Genomic DNA, 23981 nt, shown 5'->3' with positions numbered 1-23981 from the left:
TCATTTTTTGCCTGTATCTATCCAATTTTGCAAGCACCATTTATTGTTTATACATGTTTACAACATTGTATGTTCTTGCCTACTTTGCAGAATATTAATTGACTATAAAGTCATGGGTTTATTTTCCAGGCTCTCTACTAAATTACACTACTTAGGGAAATGTTTCTCAAACTCTCAGTGTTTTTGAGAATTACCTGAGGTGTTTTTTGATAGGAGATTCCTGAACTCCATGTTCTCATGGCCAAGCCTGAGGTAAATGGGGCGGTGGTAGAGATGCGCTGCCCTCTGGTGGTAAAAGCTACAAGGCCTGGCAAAGGGATGGGTGTCATTCTAACTTTGGGAAGGAAGGAAGGTTGAGAAGAGTGATTCCATCTACAACATGAACCTCTGTTAGATGTAGAAGACCTCACCATGAATCCTTGCATTTAAAATAAATATTTGTTCAATGACTCTCAAATTCTCTTACCTTGATGCTTCGCATGTGTGCAGAGACCCATCACACACACACACACACACACACCCACACACCCCTCAAGGAACCTTCATGGTCATGGACAGCACAAAGCAGGCAACAGGAGCAGAGCAAAGAGAGTGAATGGCACTGTCCCTGGGCAGTCAGCTCAGAATCTGCTCTGAGGGCTGAGATGGGGCTGGGGAAGGGGCAGCACCTGCAGGAAGTGGGGAGGGTACCAGGGGACTGGGTACTGCTGTCCAGGAAGGAGCACTATTCCCAACAGCACACATCTCTCTGCAGCCCTATGGATACAGAGGGGCCTGGGCCTGGCTGTTCCTGCCTCATCCCAACACCAGCCCTGAACCAGGTGCTGAATTTGCAGTCTGCCTCCCAAGTGGGTAGAGTGAAGTTGATGGTGACAAACAAAAACTTAAAAGCTTTTAAAAAATAAGATGTCCATGCACTTTCTGTCAAATTCCCAAGACATTTGCTCCTGACATCTAAATTAGCAGGAAGTTCCGTCATTTCCTGGGTTCCTGCCCCACATGTCCACTTGCAGACACACAAGGTGATAACAATTGTCCCTGCATCTCTCCTTTGTTCAGCTACTGCCACCTCCTGGCAGGTGATGGTAATGAGGACATGGAGCCTGAGAGCCTGGTCCCACAGCTGACCAGGAAGGCAGGACTGGGCCTCCACACTGGTGGGGTCAGGGGCAGTTCTCAAGCCCTGGGGGGACTGGGCAGTTGGGCAGGCAGGGCTGCCCGAGGGTGAGGGGGACAAAGAGCTGATGCAGGACTGAGTGGGGGAAGGACTGACGCCTGAGCTGGGAGCACTGAAGGGGAGGTAATGGAATGTTCGCAGGGAAAAGGTTGGATTTTGCAGAGGAAATGCTCTGGCGCACTGACTCAGCTGCAGGCACTAAGCAGGTTGTGTGCCTCCTGCCGGCCCTCATCTCACAGCTCCCACCTCCAGGTAAGGCTCTCTCCTCACGTCCACCTGCCCTCCCTCACCTGTGCTTCTTCATGATCCACTCTACATGAAGGGGCTCTGGGTCAGGGAGGTCCTCACCCTCCCACTTCCTGGGTCCTGATCTGAAGTTGATGGCAGAGCCCAACACCACCTGCTCCCTCAGGTCCTGAGAGAACCGCCCTCACCCACCCTGAGCAAACCTCTCTCTTGAGTGCCATCATTTGGACACTTTCTCCTTTTTATGGTGGCCAGCTGCTTTCCAGCTCTTAGGGAACGTGTGACTCTCTGTGTACAGGGATGAGTAACAGAAATGGGCAGAGAGAACTTGCATTAGTGTTCACAGAAGATGATCTGAACCTTTTAAAGCTTAAAATCATAGGAGTGTCTATGAAATCAACATTTTGAGATAAAACACAAAGGTGGCTTTCACCATTTCCTTTAGAGGACAACTGCCCAAAAGGACATTAATAATGAACTAGACATACATGTATCACAGTTACTGGTAAAACAAACTTATTTCTTTATCTTTAAAAAGAGCATTCCAGTGGATTATCTTCATGTTCACCGCCTAGAAAGGGATTGCCTTTCAGTCAGTATGTCTTCCCACCATCCGGATGCAGCTGGCTATCTATAACTGTTGTGACTAATAGAAGTGACCCTTTCTCCTTTTAAATATCAAACACAAGACCAGAGGCAACTCCTGAGCCCTCTCCCAGTGTCCACCACCTGCAACCATGTTATGGGCACCACTTTGCCCTACTGTCTCTGTGTCTATGAGGGCACCGGACTGGTGTGCCCTCAGCACCATCCTACAGCCGCGGTGCCAACCACACTGGAACCCTGTGCAACTTTCTCCGGCCACATCCAAACACTTGGGGTCTTTCTGGAGGCAGAATCCTGCTCCAAGGCACTCAACCCCCACCACCTATCCTCCAGAGCAACAGCAGGAATGCAGGGCCTGTGCCCGCCAGAGCCCCAGCTGTATCCAGTGCATCCAAAGTGATACCCAGTCACACCTGATCCCAGCAACCACCTGCCGAGATGCAGCCCTACTAGCACTGCCATTCCAGGCACGTGGCGGACACTGAGGCTTGGAGGTGCTTCCCATGCTCTGATCCCATCGCCGGGCCCTTCTCTCCAATTCCTGGAGGGTTATGTGAGGCAGAGGGTTTGGTCTGGTCCACACTGAGAATGGAGTGTGAACCAGAACCTCAAGATCGATTTTCTGAGCACAGAGGGACCCTCCCTGTCCTCAGGGCACGTACCCAGATCAGCAGAGCCTCCACCATCTGAGGAGCCCCCAGGCCCCAGTAGTAGGGAGACTGTGCTGAGCGCTCAGGCAATGAGAAATGAGCCCGAGGTTTGACGAGCAACCGTTCTTCCAGAGCCCAGCAGTGAGGGCAGGAGGTGGATGCCATTGGCAATGAAGCCCCAGATGACAAATGGGGCGGTCCCTTCCTTTTGCCCTGGGAGGCCTCTGAACAGAAGCCTTCGCTCCTGTAAGGGAGGATGAGACACAACCTGATATCTGTCTCCTTGATCCTTGTCTGCTGACCCCCTGCTGTGGGGACCACACCAGCCCAGGCCCCAACCCTCAGCTGGTTGAGGACTCAACTCCAGGGCCTCGGGTCGGACCTGAGTCCACAGAAGAGGCCATTAATGGGGCCCATTTTCCACTAAGGACACCCACCTGCTCATGCCCCCACAACCACCCAAAAGTTCAGCCCCTCCAGGTACCTCTGGAGACTTGAGTCCCAAGGCCTCTGTGTGAACCCAGGAGGAGGCCAGCCAGGACCCCTTTGGACAAAACCCTTGTCATCCCCCTACCTGCCCCCTCCTTCTTTGCCAGGAAGGCTCACCTGCCCCATTTGCTTTATTAGCATAGAGACTGTCATATTCAGTCTTGTTAAAACTCATAGAGTAAAACTGGTCTGCATAAGGATTTTCCGCTTTGGACAACATCCCTGCTCTCTATCCAGTAGGTACCAATAGTTCACGCACAGTTCTGACAACCTGAAATACCTCCAGATGTTATCAACTATGTCTGGAAGGAAAAATCAATACAGTTGAGAACCACCGAACTAGACCTAAATATTGTATATGGCTCAATCTAAAATAGGAGATGATGAATGAAAAAAATTAAGACCTTATATGCAGCACAATGCTACTTTAATAAATACAAAATAATATTTCAGGCAGAATACAGACGATCAGAAACGAGGTAAGAGGTCCTTTGGACACTTTCATGTTCTGCTCTTTCCTCCAAAGCATCTTTAAATACTTTTCATACATGAATCTCATGGTTTTCCCTCGTTATACAGCCAGGAAATACAGCTGCAAACAGAGCGGCCACTTGCCTTTTGGAGCTCACTTTCTAAAAAGTGTGGAGACAGAAGATAAACAAGTAAGCAAATATATCCTGTCAGTTGAGGGTATGGGTTATAAAGAAAAAATAATTTGTTTCTTCTTCGGAGCAGACATTGGCATTTTGGGTGGAAAAATGCCTTGTTAGGTAAGATAGTCCTGAGCTTTTGCCATATTTTTTATCTCTCCCTCCATACTGAGTTCTGGAGGGCCTATCAAGTCACTGATGAAGCCAAAATACCCCCACAATAGACACGCATGCGTGCGTGCGCACGCGCACACACACACACACACACATACACACACACACACACATACACAATTCCAACTGCTCTATGAGTAGCAGGGATGGGTGGTGGGTGGGATATGGGGAGGGGTGACAGTGCCATCCCCAGATGAGAAAACTTATAAATCTTTAACATTTTATTTCCAGGCATGTGGCATTCTCCTTAGGGAGTAGGAGGCTTCCAGGAAAAGTGAACAGGTCTGTGACCCACCCGTGATCACCAGGCAAGGATCTGAATAAAGAGGACCCTTCCTTCATTTGCTCTTTTTCTGCCCATGGGAATTTTTTCTTAGCAGAAATTCACCTGAAACTTGAAGTCCATTCTTTCCTGGGGCACAGAGGGAAAATATTATGTCTAAATTATCCCGTCCCCCAGCCCCATTTCTGGGGAAAAGCAGTTGCAGTGGGGACAATATTAACAGAAAAGGAGGAGAGTCACAAGAACCCCTGTCCTGCCAGGAGAGTACTGGCTGTCCTCACACTGCCCCTGGAAACTGGGAACCATGGACAGCTCCAGCCTCTCTCCCTCTGCAAATGCAGGTAGGGACCCAAGAAAACAGAAAATGGAACCAGCTGCTGTCCACACAAATATGAGCAAGGAAAGTGGACACATGGTGAGTGTAACTTCTCAGCTCCTCCCCCAGCGCCCTGAGCCCTCCTGCCCTCTTCAGCCCAGGCTCTGGAGGAAAAGCACCCACAAAACACAGCAACTCTTCAGAAAAGCCACATCTGTTGCATCTCCTCTTCCCCATGACCTTCCTCTCACCTGCTCCTTGTCATCCCAAGTCCACATATACTGCAGCCTCATGATCTTGGTACATCAAGATTTGCCCTTGCCAGGCCAGCATGGCTCAGTGGTTGAACGTCGACCTATGAACCTGGAGGCCACAGTTTAATTCCCTGTCAGGGCATAAGCTTGGGTTTTGTGCTCGATCCCCAGTGTGGGGCATGCAGGAGGCAGCTGATCAATGATTCTCTCTCATCATTCATGTTCTATCTCTCTCTCCCTCTCCCTTCCTCTCTGAAATCAATAAAAATATATTTTTTTAAAAAGACTTGCCCTTGCCACCTTGTATCTGCCCACATGGTCCCCACCTGGGATGCCCTCTGCCTTTCTCCATGAACCTGCTCCATTCCCTTCTTTGCAGACAATCTCACTAGCCATCTTGCCACAAGGTCATTGCAACCTCCACGGATGGACACAATGGGGCCCCTCTGAACTCCCACCTCCAACTCTCTTCCTTCGTGCTGTGACATGTCCAGCATGTGCTGTGTCATGTGCTTCTCAATGGGCCATGGCTCCTACACAAGGTTCTGGCACAGGAAAATGGATATAGGTGTTCAGAGAATGAATAAAGAAAGGAAAGGTGGATAAATGGGTGGACACTGCTTCTGCTACCACCTAATTACTATGGATGTGCTGAGTGTGTAAAGAAATGCACATTTACAAAGACTCCCAGGGTGTATTGGTGCAAGTTTTAGACAAGGTAATGTATAGGTTTCTCTCCTAAATTTTTTGCTTTAAAAAAAATAAAATTTAAATTACCTAAAATTCACCATTTTAGCCACTTTAAAGTTTGGGGCCAGGGAAATGTGGTCCATCTGGTTCTCTCAGAGCTCTGTGCTGTGGGATAGACCAGGGTGGCTGAGTCCTGCACTGACTCACTGCAAGCAAAGGTCAGAGCCTATCTCTGCCCAGGGGTTCATGTCCACAGCACTTATCTGAACCCTGGTCAGTTGCCTGGGTCAAGATTACCAGAGGGTACAGGTCCCCTCATGTCCACCAGAGGCAACAATGGATACACAATGGTGTCTGTCACACACCACATCCCCCACCTCATGCTCCCCGCCCCCCCCCCCCCCCCCCCCCCCCCACACACACACAGAGAAAAACTGCTAGACTCACTGGACACACAAATGTCTTCAAGTGCCCTGATCATGGCATCAAAGATGATTTTAGGAGGAGAGTGACCACCATACTTAGATAAAATAATAGACATTCCTTTACTGGAAAAATGATCCTGCCTCAGGAGAAGTGACACCTGCCCCAGTGTGCACCTCCCAGAGAGAGTGAGCTGAGGAGACAGCTGTCCTGTTTGAATGGGGTAGGGGTGAGTCTCCCATAAGTGCAAATTCACATTTCCTTCTCCTTGCTCTCTCCCTACAGATGAACATGCCCAAAGAGCCTCAGCATCTTTCTCCCTGGCCATCATGGGCATCACGACTCAGGTCCAGGCTGGGAAAACTCTAACACAAAATCCTTGGGTACCTTCTGTTCCCAGAAACCTGTGGGACCCTTCTTCAGACCAGCCTCCCCTCTATTTAATTTCTCCTTTGCATGGGGGAGGCTGAGGGGCTCCCCTCATCCCCAAAGGGGTCTCCCTTCTTGTCTGAGTCCCTTATTCCTGGTTCCATGGCATTCTCCTGTGCTCATCTAAAGAGGATGGCTGTTTTCTTTTCTTTTTTTTTTAATTTTCTTTTTCTTTTTTTTAAATAAGTCTTTATCGTTCAGATTATTACAGTTGTTCCTCTTTTTCACCCCATAGCTCCCCTCCACCCAGTTCCCACCCCAACCCCTGCCCTTACCGCCCCCCACTGTCCTCATCCATAGGTGTACGATTTTTGTCCAGTCTCTTCCCCCACCCCCACACCCCCTTCCCCCGAGAATTGTCAGTCCACTCCCTTTCTATGGCCCTAATTTTATTCTATTCACCAGTTTATTCTGTTGGTCAGATTTTTTATTCACTTGATTTTTAGATTCACTTGTTGATAGATATGTATTTGTTGTCACTTTATTGTTCATGATTTTTATCTTTACCTTTTCTTCTTCCTCTTCTTCTTAAAGAATACCTTTCAGAATTTCATATAATACTGGTTTGGCAGTGATAAACTCCTTTAGTTTTTTCTTATCTGTGAAGCTCTTTATCTGACCTTCACTTCTGAATGATAGCTTTGCTGGGTAGAGTAATCTTGGTTGTAGATTCTTGGTATTCATCACTTTGAATATTTCTTGCCACTCCCTTCTGGCCTGCATAGTTTCTGTTGAGAAATCAGCTGACAGTCATATGGGTACTCCCTTGTAGGTAACTGTTTTTCTCTTGCTGCTTTTAAGATTCTCTCTTTGTCTTTTGCTCTTGGCATTTTAATTATGATGTGTCTTGGTGTGGTCCTCTTCGGATTCCTCTTGTTTGGGGTTCTCTGCGCTTCCTGGACTTGTAAGTCTATTTCTTTCACCAGGTAGGGGAAGTTTTCTGTCCTTATTTCTTCAAATAGGTTTTCAATATCTTGCTCTCTTTCTTCTTCTGGCACCCCTATAATTCGGACTTTGGTATGCTTAAAGTTGTCCCAGAGGATCCTTGCACTATCTTCATATTTTTGTATTCTTTTTTCCTTTTGCTTTTCCGGTTGGGTGTTTGTATTTCAAATCTTTGACTTGATTCTTGGGATCCTCTAGTCTGCTATTGGATCTCTGTATATTATTCTTTATTTCAGTCAGAGTATGCTTAATTTCTAATTGGTCCTTTTTCATATCCTTGAGGGTCTCACTATATTTCTCGGAGGTTTCTAGAAGATTCTTGAGTAACCTTATAACCGTGGTTTTGAACTCTATATCCAGTAGTTTGCTTTCCTCCATTTCTTTCATTTGTGACCTGTTTCTTTGTCTCCTCATTTTAGCTGCTTCCCTGTGTTGATAGAGTGGCCTTGTCTGCTACGTGTCCTATAGGGCCCAGTGGCTCAGCCTCCCCAATCACCTGAGGTGGACACTCTTGGTGCACCCCTTTGTGGTCTGTGTGCACAGATTTGTAGTTAAGCCTTGATTGTTGTTGGTATCACTGGGAGGAATTGACCTCCAGGCCAATTGGCTGTGAGAATCAGCTGTGTCTGCAGTGGGAGAACTTTTGTGCTGGAGACACCCTTATGGGGCAGGACTTGCTTCAGGGGGGTTTTGGCGCTCACTGAGTCTGCTCCCTGAGTGTGACTCTTACGGATGTGTAGATTTGTAATCTGGATGGTCTCACTCTGACCACTGGGTAGACTGGCTCTTGGATCTCCAAGGGGGTGCAAAGTCAGCCACTGCCTGAGGCCACCCAGCAAGAGCTACAGAGAGATCTGCAGATTCCTCCTCTTTGTTTGGGGTTTGGAGGTGCCCAGATGAGGCATAGCTGTGAAGCAGTGCTGGTTGCTGATGAGCCTTAGGCCTTTTTTTGGAAGCTCTGGACTTCTCTGATCCTGCTGCAGTTTGACAGTTTTTTAGGCTGAGAAAAGCCAGGCCATTCATATGCAAAAGCCTCTGCGCACAGCTCGGGTGGGGTTGTAAATTGGGTGGGGCGGGATCTCAGGGAATCACCAGGGTGGAGCAAACAGCAATGGTTGCCCACCAGCCCTGCCCCGATAGGTCCCTGGGTTTCTGTGTCCTGTGGCCCTGTGCAGGAATGATGACCACTGCAAGCACCTCTGCGAGAAAGCCACCCTCACTTTCTGGCCGGATGCCAGACAGTCCAGTTTCTCTCTGTATGAGTCTGGGTCCCCAGATTCTCGCCCAGAACTGGAGTTCAGAGCAGTTGGGAGCTTGTATCTCTCTCCTGATTGAAAAAGACAACAGCGTACCCAGCTTCCAGCCCTTTTCACGCACGCCTCTGTACCTCTGCACTTCCGCACCTCTGCACCTCCTACCCACTTCAACGCACTTTTCTCTTTCCTTGTAGTTGTAGAATTTCCACTCAGCCAGCCTTCCCGTGGTTCTGGATAATATTCGTTTTGTCTTTTAGTTGTAGTTTTAATGTGGTTGTACGCGGCAGTAAGTTCAGGTGTTTACCTATGCTGCCATCTTGGTTGTCCAAGAGGATGGCTTTTCAATAGGCCTTTGATTAAGGCAGTCCCAGCCACCCAACACTCTCCCTAAGCCCAACCCAGGGAGCATCTGAGACTACTGGCTCCAAGGACAGCCACATCCTCCATCCCCCACCTACTTGCACTGAGATTGCTGTCACCTGGGCCAGAGTTCCTTTCAAGTCCAAAGCTTCAATACAAACACCTCTCACACCCCCAGAGAGTGGACCCTCCAAGCTGACTAGAGAGCCCATATCCATAGGTATCTCCTCACCTGGCTCACTCCCCTCAGCCACTCCAGGAGCACCTGGGACTCAGGTTCCATGGGCTGGGACACCTAAATGCCTTCTCAGAGAAAAATATCTCCAAGACCTCCCCCACTCAGCTCACTGCTAAATCTTACACCTGTATCTCTTTATCCTGACAGAACCAGGAAGTCTGTACATCAGAGAATAGACTGTTAATTCAGAGAGAGAGAGGAAGAGATACAAAGGCTTGGGCAGATTGGAATGTGATGTGGATTTATCATTTAAGATAAGAGTGGGGAACATCCAGCCCTGGGACCATATAAGACCCGTGAAATCATTTGGTCTGGCCCTAGGGGTAAGTTAATTAAATGTTTGACCAAGTATAGCAGACTAATTTTTAAGTTGATAATTTTGTATAGCCCATGAATAATGTTATAAATATCCAAATGGCCCTTGGGAGAAAAAAGGTTCCCCACCCCTGATTTAAGATGTGCTCATCCATCCTGGGAGAATCCAGAGAATACACCTTTCCCATGACTGTGAGGTATGAGTCTGTAAGGGAGTCCAAGTATTCTTGAAGAGCTGGCTCTTCTCTGTAAGGTCAGAAATTACACAGGGAACTGCTGCCACTGAATAGGGAAACCTGAATGCAATGAGGCTAAAAGGCAGCACTTAATCACCAAAAGCAAGGTAGGCTGTGGTCACCATAATTGACAAAGCAGTAATCAGAATAGTCTGACTCACAGAGACCAGTGGCACTGGCTAGTTGATCATAGTGTTCCTAGAAATGAAATTCTTGCTTGATCTGTATAAGCAGAAGAGCTCTAGGTCAAGTAAACAGAAGTCTAAATTGAATTATAAAAACTGAGTGTTGTGGCCAATTTCCAGACTTGAACCAATATCTATATTGAATCAAAGGAAGACTGGGTCCCCTTGAAGAAAGACCACAATACACTACCAAACATTTATAGTTATTCTTTCTCCTAGCCTTCCTCTAAGAGAGCTATGATCTACTACCAGGGTAAATGTGCATTGGGGAAAAAGAAATAATCTGAGTCAGCCAAGGCACTGAGGAACCTCATCCACAGTTCCCTCAGCATATTCTCCTTCAGCCTTAAAGAGCTGTGCCCTGGCCAGGTATCAAAAGTAGAGGATGGAGAAGATTAAAAATGGTGTTGGAGTAAGTGAAAGCTACACTGAAACTCTCCCAGGAACAAACTGGAAATACAACTAAAATACAAAAAAAAAAAAAAACCACCCTGAAAAATCAACTGAAGACTACCCTGATAACCAAGGACAAAAAGTGGAAACTGCATAGAAACTGGTAGGAAGTGCAGAGACATATAAGGGGTGGCCAGGCTCCCACAGACAGCAGCTGAAGATCTGGAGGAATATCTCAGCTGTGGGGAGTTCCCACTGAGAACTCTGGGTCTAATCCCCAAGCTGGGCCCCCCAGCCTAGAACACAAGAACTGAGAAAGGTGCCCACATAACATCTGGCCATGAAAAGCAGCAGGGTTGTTGTCTATCATCAAAAGATGGCTGGAAATGCAGGCACTTTCTAAAAGGACCAACACACAAAATTTCATGTGCAGCCACTCATCTTGAGCTCCGGCAGTGGGAGGGCAGAGTGGACTGGAGCTGTGTGAGAAGAATCCAGGGTTGGGGGCTCTGAGGTTGAAGCTCAGAGGACAGTCAACCCGGTTTCCTGTGCTGAATCATTCCCTCGCGCTGCAGAGGACATCTTTCTCCTATGGAACTTTGCTAACCAGGTGGTTTTGGACTTGGGAAAAGGCAGTCACCACACCCTATTGCAGTGATGACACATGTGTCAGAGGTGACACGCGAACTCATTTTGGATGACACGCATCGACAGAAACAAAAAAATTGCATAATTCAAATATTTGTCTCTGGCAACGGCCAGAGTTGGGCATCACCCGAGTAATATTATTACTCACGTTACTCATGATCAATAATGCAATTCTAAAACCGGATGTAAACTTGTACATCGGTGTTGCGTAGCAGAGATACATAGTGAAAACATCCAAGATACATTGTTCCAATACTGACATTAATATAAAAAGGTTAAGAATTGCACTATAAAGAGATTAATCTTTACTTATGACATTTTATTTTTACTCTAGTGACAAAATGCCCAATTCTGGAAATGGCCTAGTTATTGTCAACATGTGCCTCGGGTAAGCTTCCTGTGCGTTCGGGTGCATTCGGAAAATGGACACACTTGATCGCCATGTTCGTTAGGAGACAGGAGTGGGAGGGTTAGAAGAAAAAGATATACAGTGCAACAGTGCTTGAGGAGACAATCTGCGTGTCGGATAATTGATTACAGCACCATATATCTGTTGGTTATACATACTATCTTTGAATTGTTTTGCACCAGGAGTCAGTGCAACAACACTGCAAAAAGTTAATAGGTAAGAAACCTAACAACCTTTTATAAAAAACGCTGTGATTTATATTTATTTATTTTTGCAGCCTTGTCATGGAGAATCAAAAAAATAAAAAAGCAAGATTGAATGATAAAGGAAGTGGAAGTAGCAGTAGCCGACCCTTTCAAGACATATGGACCGAGATGTACGGGATTGTTGACAGAAACAACAGATCATTGTGCATACTGTGTAATGAGACGGTAGTAAGCAGAACGTGGAATGTAAAGAGACATTTTGAAACTAATCATTGTCAGCTCTTGAAAAAAAGTATCGATGAAAGGAAGGAATACATTTCTAGGCAGCTACACCTTTATAAAAGTCAATCAAATTCCATCATTAAATTTGTAAGATACTCTACAAATTTAACATCAGCAAGTTACTGTATTGCTCACTCCATAGCTCAGCATGGAAAAGCCCTCAGTGATGGAGAATTTATTAAGGAAACATTTCCAAGATGTGCACCAGCTCTATTTCATGATATGAAAAATAAAGATGATATTATTAAAAGAATTTCTGAGTTACCACTCAGTAGAAATACTATCAAAGACAGAATAATAGATCTTAACAAAAACGTACAACATCAATTAAAAAAAAAAGAGTTAGCAACAGCATGGATGGAACTGGAGAGCATTATGCTAAGTGAAATAAGGCAGTCAGTGAAAGAAAAATACCACATGATCCCACTCATTTATGGATAATAAAGACCATTATAAACTGAAGAACAAAAATAGATACAGAGGCAGAGCAGCATTAAACAGATTGTCAAACTACAGCAGGAAGGCAGGGGAGGGTTGCCGGGGGGGGGGGGGGGGGGGGGGGAGCGGGGGAGGGTAAGAGATCAACCAAAGGACTTGTATGCATGCATATAAGCATAACCAATGAACACAAGACACTGGGGGGTAGGGGAGGCTGGGGGAAGGTCAAGGGGGAAAAAAAGGAGACAAATGTACCACTCTGTAATATTTTAAGCAATAAAACAAAGAATCAAATAGTTGTAAATATTTTTTTATTTCTCTTGATGAAACTTCTGATGTCACATCAAATGCTCGGTTGGCCATTATTGCTAGATATTCTGATGGTCTCACAATGAGAGAAGAGTTGATAAAGTTAGAATTAGTGCCAATAATTACATCAGGAAACGAAATATGTAAGGTTGTTATAAAAACATTCAGTGACCTAAACATTGATATCTCTAAAATTGTGTCAGTCACAGCAGATGGGGCACCAAATATGGTTGGAAAAATGTGGGATTCCTGAAATTGTTTATGGAAGCTATTAGACATCCACTTGTACCTTTTCATTGCATTATCCATCAGGAGGTGTTGTGTGCCAAATCGGGATTCTCAGAATTGAATGATTTAATGTCAGTTGTAACAAAAATTGTGAATTTTATAGCTTCTCGACCCCTTCACAAGCGAGAATTTTCTGCACTTTTACAGGAAGTTGATTCAACCTACAGTGGACTACTGATGTTCAATAATGTGAGATGGCTGAGTCGAGGTAAAGTACTTGAGCGATTTTTGGAGTGCTTTGAAGAAATTACGGTATTTATTGAGAATAAGGATCTGGCAAACTTTCCCCAGATCAATGATCATAAGTGGGTCAGCAATTTGATGTTTTTTACAGATCTCTCTGTTCATATGAATGAACTGAACTTAAAATTACAAGGTTTTGGCAAAAGTATTGACGTTATGTTTGGATACATCAAATCTTTTGAAAGTAAATTTAAAATTTTCAAGCGAGATATTGAAACTAAAACTTATAAGTATTTTCCTCGGATAAAAAAGTATTTCGAGAAGGCCACTACAGCAAGTGTAATGGAGTCCATACTTTACGTACCAGAATATAATAAACTTGTTATTTGAACAGTTCAGCGAAAGATTCGACCAATTTAGAAGCCTAGAACAGACCATTAAAATAATTAAGTATCCGGATGTAGTTGTTTACAGTACTTTGGAATTAAAGGATTTCCAATGGATGCAAATTGATGATTTAGAGATGCAACTTGCAGATTTTCTTTTTTTTTGGGGGGGGGGGGGAGGGCTTAAAACAACAAAACTTTATTATTTCACTAGAGGCCCGGTGCACAAAAATTTGTGCACCGGGGAAGGGGGTCCCCCAGCCCGGCCTGTGCCCTCTCGCAGTCTGGGACCCCTCAGGAGATAATGACCTGCTGGCTTAGGCCTGCTTTCGGGTGGCAGAGGGCAGGCCCAATCCCTAGGTGCAGCCCCTGGTCGGGCTCAGAGCAGGGCTGATTGGGGAGTTGGGGCGCCACCCCCTGTCATGCACAGAGCAGGGCGGATCGGGAGGTTGCGATGCCAACCCCAGTCATGCTCAGGGTAGGGCCGATTGGGGGGGTTGGGGCACCGCCCCCTGTCACACTCAAGGCAGGGTCGATGGGGAGGTTGTGGTGCCACCCCCTGTCACGCACAGAGCAGGGCCCATCAGGGGTGTTGGGGCTCCGTACCCTGTCACACACAGAGCAGGGCCCATCAGGGGGGTTGGGGCTCCGTACCCTGTCATGCACAGAGCAGGGTCGATCAGGGGGTTGGGGTGCTGCACCCTGTCACACTCAGGGCAGGGCCGATCAGGGGGTTGGTGCGCTGCACCCTGTCAAACACAGAGCCGCAGGGCGATCAGGGGGTTGGAGAGCTCTCCCCTATCAGGCACAGAGCAGGGCTGATCAGGGGATTGGGGAGCTCCCCCCTATCAGGCACAGAGCAGGGCGGATAGGGAGGTTGTGGCCTCGCCCCCTGTCACACACAGAGCCACAGGGCGATCAGGGGGTTTGGGCGCTGCCCCCTGTCACGCTGATCCCGGTGCCGGGAGCCTCACTGCTCCGCTGATCCCGGTGCTGGGAGGCATATTTCCCTTTTACTATATAGGATAGAAGCCTGATGCACGGGTGGGAGCCAGCTGGTTTGCCCTGAAGGATGTCCTGGATCAGGGTGAGGGTCCCCACTGGGGTGCCTGGCCAGTCTGGGTGAGGGGCTGAGTTTTCCGGAAGCGAGTGACTGAAGCTTCCAACCGCTCCTTGTTTTTTGTTTTTTTTTTTATTCTGGGCCAGCTTTAGCTCTGAGGCCTCGCTGCTGAAAACATCGATACAAAGTTTCAGTCCGCCTGGCTTTCAGTCCAGCTGGTTTCTGGAGTTTTGTTTATCTTCTTATTTGCAACATAGTACATAGTTGCTTAGAGTTGTATCTCAGAGGCCGGCAAGTGAGGCGGAGAACGTTGGAGTCCACAGCAAGCAAGCCTCATGTTCGCTTCCAGCTGCCTGGCTGCTGGCCGCCATCTTGGCTGACAGTTAATTTGCATATACTCACTGATTAGCCAATGAAAAGGGTAGCGGTTGTACGCTAATTACCATGTTTCTCTTTTATTAGTGTAGATAGTTTTGGAGGCTGGAAGTACAAAATCAAATTATTTGCAAAGCCACACTTTCTCTGAAGGCTCTTGGGGAGGATTTTCATTTGCCTCTTCTTACCTTCTGGTGGTGGCCAGTAATCCTTGGCATTCCTTGGTTCATAGACACATCTTCCCATCTCTGCCTCCATGGTTACACAACATTATTTCTCTTGTGTCTAGCTGTGCCATTGTGGAAAAATTTCCTTCTTGTAAGGACTCCAATCACTAGATTAGGCCCATACTAATCCAGCATGATTTCCCCTTAACTTGATTATATTTGCAAAGAACCTTTGTCCAGATAAAGTCACATTCACAGATAATAGGGGTTAAGACTTCAGCATATTTTGGGGTGGATACTGCACAATTTAATCCACAACAATAATGATACTTTAATACTTTTAACTAATAATTATTAAAGAGATGGTAGACAGACACCATTAGGTTGAATATGCTGTCTGAATAGCAAATCTAGTTTAAGTCATTTACATCATTGTTCCTTAGAAATTCAAGTGTCTTATTTCTTATTTAAGATAATTTTAGGTTAATATTTTAAAATTATTTTTAAAATAAATTATTAAAAATAATGTAGAGATATATCATGTAATCTTATGCAATTTACCCTAATGGTAATAGATGTCATTTTCATATAATTTAGTTCAAAAAGCTTTTTAATTTCTCTACACATAGCAACTAATCTTTATAAAATATAAAAATTTAATCCTATAATTGCATTCTTTTAAACTCTTCAGTGATATCTCATTGCTCCAATGATACTTAGGAATACACTTAACCAAGGAGGTAAAAGACCTGTAGATATGGATTGGTAGAATCAACATAATGAAAATATCCATACTACCCAAAGCAATCTATACATTCAAAGCAGTACCTGTTAATATACCAATGGCATATTTCACAGATCCAGAACAAACACTACAAGAATTTATATGGAATCAAAACAGAAAAATGTGATTTTTAAGAAGTACCCATTGTCTCCTGAGACTATCTATAACTGACTTCTCCGTTTTCTTCATATTTCATTGGTAAAAGCAAAATACATGATAGCATCTGAAATCAAGAAACAGAGAAGTGCTATCTTGTCATGAATCAGAATATGAAAAAGCGCTGGTAGTTTTGTTAACAGTCCTCATACATTTTTTCATTTACTATAATGACCACACACTCTCTTTTTCAGCTTACTGACAAAGGGAAAATGTGGAAAATTACTAATTGTCATTGGGGACATTTTGTGGACAATAAAAACAATGGGAAAATAATTTTTGTAAAAGGAATGAAATTATATTTTCCTTCCTCAATGTGTGTGTGTGTGTGTGTGTGTATATATATATATATATATATATATATATTCATTCTTTTTTTTTTTTAGATCTTTACTGTTCAGATTATTACATTTGTTCCTCTTTTTTCCCCCCATAACTCCCCTCCTTCCAGCTCCCACCCCACCCTCCACCCTCACTCCCCACCCACTGAGTTCATCCATAGGTGCATGATTTTTGTCCAGTCACTTCCCGCATCTCCCACACCCCTTTTCCCCCCAAGAATAGTCAGTCCATTCCCTTTCTATGTCCCCTGATTCATTATAATCACCAGTTCATTCTGTACATCAGGTTATTTATTCACTTGATTCTTAGATTCATTTGTTGATAGATGCATATTTGTTGTTCATAATTTGTATCTTTACCTTTTTCTTCTTCTTCCTCTTCTTAAAGGATACCTTTCAGCATTTCATATAATACTGGTTTGGCTGGTGATGAACTCCTTTAGTTTTTCCTTATCTGTGAAGCTCTTTATCTGACCTTCAATTCTGAATGATAGCTTTGCTGGATAAAGTAATCTTGGTTGTAGGTTCTTGGTATTCAGCACTTTGAATATTTCTTGCCATTCCCTTCTGGCCTGCAAAGTTTCTGTTGAGAAATCAGCTGACAGTCGTATGGGTATTCCCTTGTAGGTAATTGAGCCTCTTTCTCTGGCTGCTTTTAAGATTTTCTCTTTGTCTTTTGCTCTTGGCATTTTAATGATGACGTGTCTTGGTGTGGTCCTCTTTGGATTCCTTTTGTTTGGGGTTCTCTGCGCTTCTTGGACCTGTAAGTCCATTTCTTTCTCCAGGTGGGGGGAAGTTTTCTGCCATTATTTCTTGAAATAGGTTTTCAATATCTTGCTGTCTCTCATCTTCTGGCACTCCAATGACTCTGATATTAGTCCGCTTAAAGCTGTCCCAGAGGCTCCTTACACTATCTTCACACTTTCGGATTCTTTTTTCATTTTGCTTTTCCAATTGGGTGTTTTTTGTCGAATCTTTGTTTTGATTCTTGTGCTCCTCTGGTCTGCTATTGGGTATAATATTCTTTATTTCAGTCCGTGTATGCTTACTTTCTAATTTCTTTATCGTAGCATCGAGGGTCTCATTAGTTTTCGTGAGGCTCTGCACAAATTTATAGCAAGCCCTCAAAATTGCGATTCTTAGCTCCATATCCTCCATTTCTGTCATGTTTTTTTGTCTCCGCATCTTTTATGCTTTCTTGGTGCACCCCCCTTGTGGGTCTCTGTGCGCAGTCTTGTTCTAGCCAAGCCTTAATTGTTGTAGTTAACACTAGAGGGATTTGACCACCAGGCCGACTGGCTGTGGAAATCAGCTGTGGGAAAACTTCAGTCCTCAGGGGAGGCGCTAGTCCAGCCCTTGCCTGAGGCGATCGGCAAAATGGCTGTGCGCAGGGTTTGGGCGGGGCGGGCTCAACGGGGGCTGGGGGAGGGAGCAGCTATGGCCACTCTCAGTCCGTCCCCAGGGGCTCTGCCTCTCTGTCCCAGCAATCGCTGCAAACCTCGGAGGGGCCGTAGCCAGACAGTCCCGCTTCTCCCGTTTGAGTCTGGGTCCCTAGAGACTCGCCCGGATCTGTAGCCCAGAGTCTGAGACTCGCTCCTGATTGAAAACGACAATCGCGCCCCTCAGCCGCCAGCTCCCTTTGCGCGCGCACCCTCACCACCGCACCGCCGTACCTTTAAATTTTCCACACTGCACCTCCGCTGAGCATCGGAATGCTGTTGTTTTTGCTTCTAGTTGAAGAGACTCTCCTCATCCAGCCTTCCCGTGGTTCTGGTTGATGTCCGCTCCGACTTTTAGTTGTATTTTTGAAGTGGTTGTCCACGGCGGCAGTCTCCGGTGTTTACCTATGCCGCCATCTTCGATTCCGGCTATATATTCCCAACTTGCAGATTTTCAAGGTAGCATTTGGACTCATGTGTTTGTTGACTTAAGGTCGAAACTTGAAAATCTGGAACGAAATCGTTTGAATAATGAAGAAGAGTGCAACTACGAACAAGAAATTTTGAGTGCTTGGAACAGAGTACCTGACACTTTTAGCGACATAAAAAATCTAGAGATGGCTTTGCTAACAATTTTTTCATCAACATATTTTTGTGAGACTTTGTTCTCAGCATTAAATAATATTAAAACGAACAAAAGAAACCAGCTAACAGATGAAGTTAGTGGCGCTTGCTTGGCCTTGAAGTGCACCAAGTATAAACCTGCAATCAAAGAATTAGCAGACAAACTTCAGCACCAGAAGAGTCACTAATTTCTAGTTTTCATAACATTTGATTATCATTGTTTTTGTTATTATTTTTTCCTAAATGTACATTGTTTTTCTGTTTTTGTTCATTTTATACATATTTTGGTTGATTTTTCTTTGTTAAATGGCATTTAAATATATACAATAAATATCAAAAATATAAATCTTTTTTTACTATGATTGCAAATATCAAAAAAAAAATGTGAATATTTCTATATGTGACATGGCACCAGAGTTAAGTTAGGGTTTTTCAAAATTTTGACACGCCGAGCTCAAAAGGTTCGCCATCACTGCCCTATTGGAAGAACTCTTGTCCCAGCCTGTGGTCCATAGCCAAAGGCCAATCAAGACTGATAACAATCAGACTGTGCAGGCCGAGGTGGATCTCTGAAGGCTTTGAGTCTTTGCCTGATCTCCTGCTGAGTCCAGGGCTAGGAAAAGCAGGGCCTGGTGCACATCTTGGTCCTTTCCAAAGGCATTCAGCCCTAGTAAAGGGAGCCACAAGCTGTGGATTGCTGATAGCCCCAGTGTACCCAGGGCCAATCAGAAACAGTGTCTTACATTGTCCTGCACTAGAGATTGGGAGTCATAGCAGATCTACCTAATACAGAGACACAAATCCAAACAGGCAGCCAAAATGGAGAGACAAAATACAACCCCCAAATTAAAGAACAAGAGAATTCTCCAGAAGAAGAGATAAATGAAATGGAGATAAGAAATTTATCTGATATAGAGTTCAGAATAATGATGGTAAAGATGCTCAACAGCATGAGAGGAACTATGAAAAAAGAACAGTAGGAACTAAAGAATGACATAACACTAAAAAGAACACATTGGAAGAAATACACAGCAGATGAGGGGAAGCGAGAATTGGATCAGTGAATTAGAAAATGGGGAAGAAAATATCACTCAATTTGAGAACCAAAAAGAAAAAAAAATTTAAAAACAGGAAGACATCTTAAGGAGCTGTGGGACAACATGAAACATAACAATATTCCCATAATAGGTTTGCCAGAAGGGGGAGAAAGGGAGCAAGGGATAGAGAATGTGTTTGAAGAAATAATGGCATAAAACTTCCCTAAACTGGTGAAGAAAAAAATCCCACAAGCTCAGGAGACACAGAGAGTCCCAAGCAAGAAGAACCAAAACAGGCTCACACCCAGACATATCATAATTAAAATGCCTAAAATTAAAGACCAAGAGAGTATCTTAAAGGCAGCAAGAGAAAAGCAATTTATTATCTACAAAGGAGTTCCAATAAGGCTGTCAGCTGATTTGTTATCAGAAACTCTACTGATCAGAAAGAAGTAGTTTAAATATCCATGGTCCCCACTCCTGCTACACTGGCCTCTCTCCCACACAGCTGGGAGTTCCCTACAATTTGTTGATGGAGAAAACTTGGGGCCTGGTTTACAGGTGGTTCTGTGTGATATGCAGGCACCACTGGACAGTGGACAGCTGCAGCACTACTGCCCCCTTTCTGGGACATCCCTGAAGTACAGTGCTGAAGGGAAGTCCTCTCAGAGGGGAAGAGCTTCAGGAAGTGAAACTAACTGTTCTCTTTGCTTGGGAAGAGAAAAGGCCAGATGTGTGATTAGATACCAGTTCACAGGCTGATGGCCAATGATTTCAAGTCAAGGACTTGAACATGATTGGAAAACTGGGTGACAAGGAGGTCTGGGGGGAGAAGCATATGATAGACTTTTCTGAATGATCATTATTTGCCTCAGGAGAAGAGGATTTTCATAGTCAAGTTGATAGGATGGCCCTGTTCTTAGATGCCAGTCAGACCCTTTCCACAGCCATCCCTGTCATCACTTGCTGGGTGCATGAACAAAGTGGCCATGGTAGCAGGAATGGAGGTTGTACCTTGGGCTCAGTAATATGGACTTCCACTCATCAAGACCAACCTGGCATGTTCACCACTAAGGGCCCAATCTGTCAGCTCAGAGACCAACACTGGGCCCCTGACATGGCACCACTCCCCAGGGTGATCAGCAGCTTACCCGTGGGCAGGTTGATTACATGGACTACTTCCATCATGGAAAGGAAGTGTTTCGTTTCATTGGAATAGACACTCACTCTGGATACAGATTTGCCTTCCCCTGAACACATGCTTCTGCAAAGGCTACCATCCCATTGACTCACAGAATGCCTATACTACATCTGTGGTACTCCACATAGCATTGTTTCTGACCAGCAGACTCACCCTCACAGCAGATAAAATGCGAGCAGTGGGTACATGCCCATGGAATTCACTGGTTTTTACCATCCTGAAGCAGCTGGCTTGACAGAAAAGTGAAATGACCTTTTTGAAACTCAGGGACAGCACCAGATAGGTGACAACATCTTGCAGGCTGCGGGAAGGTATTCCAGGAAGCCATATTATTCTGAATATGTGATGATGTTTCTCCCATAGCCAGGAAACACAGACCTAGGAATCAATGGGGGGAAATGGAAGTGACACCACTCATCATTACCTCTAATAATCTGCCAGTAAATTTTCTTCTCCCTGTTCCTAGCATATTATGCTCTGCTGGCCTAAAGGTCTTAGTTCCAAAGGAGAAATTCTTCCACATCAAGGTTCTTCACTCTCAAGCTATCCAGAAAGTGCAGAACCTTGGAGAGTGCCATCTCAGCTCCATCCTTCCTTTTCTCACAGGGCCAGGGGCTAGTGTGCCCAGAGATTGTGTGTGTGTGTGGTGTGTGTGTGTGTGTAGTGCGCGCGCGGCGCGCTGGCGCGCGGGCGGGGGGGGGGGGGGGGGGCACGGCGCAGCCACCACAGGGCCAGCTGCCTAGAATGGGAACAGGGAAGGCCACTGGCTGAGGTTATCCACAGAGGCCCATGTATGTCCTGCTCTCTGAGTTCCCAGGAACCAACATAGGGCCTGACACATAGATGCTCAGTAAATACTCATTAAATGGCCCAGTCAGCGTGGCTCAGTGGTTGAGCGTCAACCTATGAACAGGAGGTCGACAATTCTATGCCCGGTTTGCAGACTCGATCCCTGGTTGGGGGACATGCAGGATGCAGCCAATCAATGATTCTCTCTCATCATTGATCTCTCTCTCTCTCTCTCTCTCTCTCCCTTCCTCTCTGAAATCAATAAAAATGTGTATGTGTTTTTTTAAATGCTCATTAAATGGATGAAGAAACCACACAACAGACTTCTGTCACCACATGCAACACCCAGGGTTGGAATATGTTCCTTATAAACACAAAGGCATCGGTGTCAGCATGGGAAGAGGCTACCAAATGCCCATGGCTATCTCACAGACAGGCCTTTATCCTTTGTAGAGTCATCACAAAGGATAGGGACCTCCTAACCGTGAGGGGTTGGAACCCCCTTCATTCCCAGAAAACCACAGCCAGTGAATGACTTCTTCTTGGCGGGGGGGGGGCAGGGGGGGGGCGGGGGGGGAGCTAAGCAGAAGAGTCCTTTCTCCTCTTGCAGAGATGTGGCATGGTGCAAATTCTGTCTTCTCCACCCCAGATGGAGTAAGGACTAGGGAAGAAGAGAGTCCATTATGACCGCAAAGGAATCAGGGGACAACTCCCCATCCACGGGGGTCCCTGGTGGTCTCCAGAAAACATCTCACCAGCCAGCTCATGATGTCCTGGGGAACAAGGGGAACTTCCCATGTAGGATGGGACAGGAGAACCCAGAATCTGTGGTTGCTTCCATCTCAGAGGAGCAGAGGGTCCCATAGGGCCTCCCCATCCCGTGGCTGAGTCTCCATGTGGAGCTCCTCCAGCTCCTTGGCCCTGTAGAAAGGACTAGAGCAGATGACAGACAGGGACACAGATGAGTTGGATGCAATGCCAAAGGGCAATCTATGGACCAGCCCCATAGGCTGGTGCCCCTCACTAGAAACACTCAAGAGAACCCTCACTTGGCCCTTCCTTTGAAACCTTGGGGACAAGGAGCTCCTCCTAAGACAACACATCCTCCTGGTGGGGGAGAGACAGTTCTCCTGGCACTGGATCAGGATTCCTCCGGACATTGCCTGTCCTCTCACTGGGCTCACGCTACCCTGGGAGGAAGTCGGGCAGCCTGAGACCCATAGTGACCAGGACCTGGGGTGAATGGCCCCTCAGCCTTGAGATCAGAGCCCATCTCTGCCCAGGGTTCAGGTCAGCTCCCACCCTCTGGAGCCAGGTCAGCTTCCACCGTGCAGCCCCTGACACTGGCCACAGGTCTCCTTTTGCCCTCCAGGTGGCAACATTGAGACACATATAAAATTAACACATAATATGGCTTTGGCTCAGGAGTGGGAAAAAAGCCTGATTTCCATACCACAGACCCTTCTGGGCCCCTCCCACATGTCTACTCTGTCCCACCTGCTCCTTCTAGGAGCCTAGGAGCACCTGCTCTGCCAGCGGTCCCTGTGCTGCTCCCCACTCCCTGCCTGGCACCACCCATGGGCAAGGTGGGGTTAACACAGAAAACTGCCCCAGGCAGAGAGGACAAAGGCTGCCCCAATGGTCAGGGAACACATGGACAGTCTCAGCCAACAGACACACAGAGAGGGGGGTCTCCTTGAAATTGTCCCCTATGGACCAGGGAGCCCCAGCCACCTGACCTCCCACCAACATCTTTATTCCCAGGACACCCTGGAACTGTAGGTCCTTCTGGGACACCCAGGCCTGGGTCTCCGTCCCTGGAAGTAGAGGACAAGCTGGTGACACCTGGAGACATTCGGTAGGTCACCTCTTCAGACCCAGCTTGCCCCCTACCCACCCCCAGAATCTTCTCTGAGGCCTTCCTGCTGGGAGGAAATCCAACCTTCCCAGCGCATTTGAGAACACAGGGAAGACCCGGTGCCCAGCTGGGTTGAGTGTCACAAATGGAAATAATCCCCAGGTTTGGGGGCCTCAGGGGCGATCTGTGTGGTGCTGACAGACCCAAGACGAGGACACAGCAGAGACCAATGCTGGGGTGAGAGGGTTGTCTTCCCAGGGAAAGGGGTTTCCATCAGCCTTGCTCTCAAAAATGTGCTCTTGTAATTTTTTAAGTATATTTTTATTGATTTCAGAGAGGAAGGGAGAAGGAGAAACATCAATGATGAGAGAGAATCATTGATTGGCTGACTCTTATACAACTCCACTGGGGGCCAAGCCTGCAACCCAGACATGTGCCCTGATTGGGAATGGAACTGTGACCTCTTGGTTCATAGTTGGATGCTCAACCACTGAGTCACACCAGCCAAGCTCTTGTAATTTTTTAACAAACAATTGAAATATTTATCAGAAACATCAAATGTAACATTCTGTTGTATTTATTAATAAACATTGGAGCTCTGGCCAGTGTTGCTAAGTGGTTAGAGCATTAGCATGTGCACCAAAGGTTCGAGGATTCGATTCCCAGTCAAGGGCATCTACATGGGT

The 23981-nt window shown here is 46.0% G+C and overlaps 1 long non-coding RNA gene and 1 pseudogene across 1 annotated transcript in view; one reads left to right on the top strand and one right to left on the bottom strand.

The window, feature by feature from the left end:
• The window catches only part of LOC138996714 (cell adhesion molecule CEACAM1-like), a 113935-nt pseudogene that overhangs the window by 66051 nt on the left and 23903 nt on the right, over nt 1-23981 (top strand).
• LOC138996718 (uncharacterized) overlaps nt 20910-23981 on the bottom strand; it is a 35130-nt gene continuing 32058 nt past the window's right edge. Inside the window, exon 5 of the long non-coding RNA XR_011468847.1 lies at nt 20910-21026. This is a non-coding gene — a long non-coding RNA (uncharacterized lncRNA). The remainder of the gene's footprint in view (nt 21027-23981) is intronic.

Source organism: Myotis yumanensis, unplaced genomic scaffold (genome assembly GCF_028538775.1).
Source record: "Myotis yumanensis isolate MYYU_CA2020_CCGP unplaced genomic scaffold, mMyoYum1.0.hap1 SCAF_18, whole genome shotgun sequence".
Classification (NCBI taxonomy): domain Eukaryota; kingdom Metazoa; phylum Chordata; class Mammalia; order Chiroptera; family Vespertilionidae; genus Myotis; species Myotis yumanensis.
This window is presented reverse-complemented; position numbering and strand designations above follow the sequence as displayed.